Source organism: Myotis davidii, unplaced genomic scaffold, assembly GCF_000327345.1.
Source record: "Myotis davidii unplaced genomic scaffold, ASM32734v1 scaffold902, whole genome shotgun sequence".
Classification (NCBI taxonomy): domain Eukaryota; kingdom Metazoa; phylum Chordata; class Mammalia; order Chiroptera; family Vespertilionidae; genus Myotis; species Myotis davidii.
The window spans coordinates 3267546-3268854 of record NW_006293951.1 but is presented as its reverse complement, the minus strand read 5'-3'; the positions used below and the strand labels follow the sequence as shown (position 1 = coordinate 3268854).

At 63.6% G+C, this 1309-nt stretch overlaps 2 protein-coding genes across 2 annotated transcripts in view; both read right to left on the bottom strand.

Annotated features, from left to right (window-relative positions):
* Positions 1-1309, bottom strand: part of DENND5B (DENN/MADD domain containing 5B) — an 831092-nt gene that overhangs the window by 264495 nt on the left and 565288 nt on the right. The gene's annotated exons all lie outside the window — the stretch shown is intronic.
* AMN1 (antagonist of mitotic exit network 1 homolog) overlaps positions 1-1309 on the bottom strand; it is a 34830-nt gene that overhangs the window by 32411 nt on the left and 1110 nt on the right. The window lies entirely within an intron of this gene.

Sequence of the window (1309 nt, the reverse complement as noted above, 5' to 3'; positions counted from 1 at the left end):
AACACGCCCCCCAACCCCTCCCCCAGGCTGCCCAGTCACTCCAGCAGGACCCCCACCCTGATCCGGGACACCCTTCAGGGAAAACCAGCCAGCCCCCCCCCATGCCCCAGGCCTCTATCCTATATAGTAAAAGGGTAATATGCCCCCCAGCACCGGGATCCACAGAGCCGAGAGGCCTCCCTGCACCGGGATCAGCGTGACAGGGGGCAGCGCCCAAACCCCCTGATCGCCCTGCGGCTCTGTGTGTGACGGGGGCGGGGCCACAACCTCCCTATCCGCCCTGCTCTGTTCGTGACAGGGGAAGGCACCCTGACCTCCTGATCAGCCCTGCTCTGTGCCTGATGCGGGGGAGCTCTGCAACCTCTGATCACCCTGCGGCTCTGTGTGTGATAGGGTGCGGCACCCCAACCCCCCCACGGGCCCTGCTCTGTGTGTGACGGAGTAGAGCCATAACCTCCCCATCGGCCCTGCCCTGAGTGTGAGAGTGGCGGCGCCCCAACCCCCTGATTGGCCCTGCTTTGTGGGTGATAAGGGGCAGCGCCACAACCCCCGCCCCCCATCACGGGCCCTGCTCTGTGTGTGATGGGGTAGAGCCATAACCTCCCCATCGGCCCTGCCCTGAGTGTGAGAGTGGTGGCGCCCCAACCCCCCTGATCCGCCCTGCTCTGTGGCAGGGGGGGGGGCCCCCACCCCCGGATTGGCCCTGCTCTGTGCGTGACAGGGGGTGGCGCAGCAACCTCCCAATCTACCCTGCCTTGAGTGTGACAGGGGGCGGTGCCCCAACTCCCCAATCGGCCCTGCTCTGAGCCTGACCAGGGGCTGCACCTAGGGACTGGGCCTGCCTTCTGCCACCCAGGAGCAGGCCTAAGCCAGCAGGTCGTTATCTCCTGAGGGGTTCCAGACTGCGAGAGGGCACAGGCCAGGCTGAGGGACCCCCCACCCCCACCCAGTGCACAAATTTTTGTGCACTGGGCCTCTAATCTGAATACTAAAAAGTACCACAGAGGTTCAACCTCGTCTCTACCTATGTGCCCGTGGTAGCTCCGGGCACCAGGACTCCTCCTGTCCTGTTTCGTAACCACAGGCTCTGAAATAAAACTCTCTGAAAGCTCTCTTTTGACACTAGGCATCCTTCTAAATGAGGCCTTCAGGTGTGAAGTTTATTGCTCACTACAGTCCCAGAGGCAGGCACCGTGACAGAACTTTGTGGGTCAAGCGCTCGGCACCGGGACAGCCTGTCGCTCGCCCACCGCACACAGCGGTGACGCGGGTCACCCCGCCAGAGAATCGCCCCTCTCTGGCACGGGGA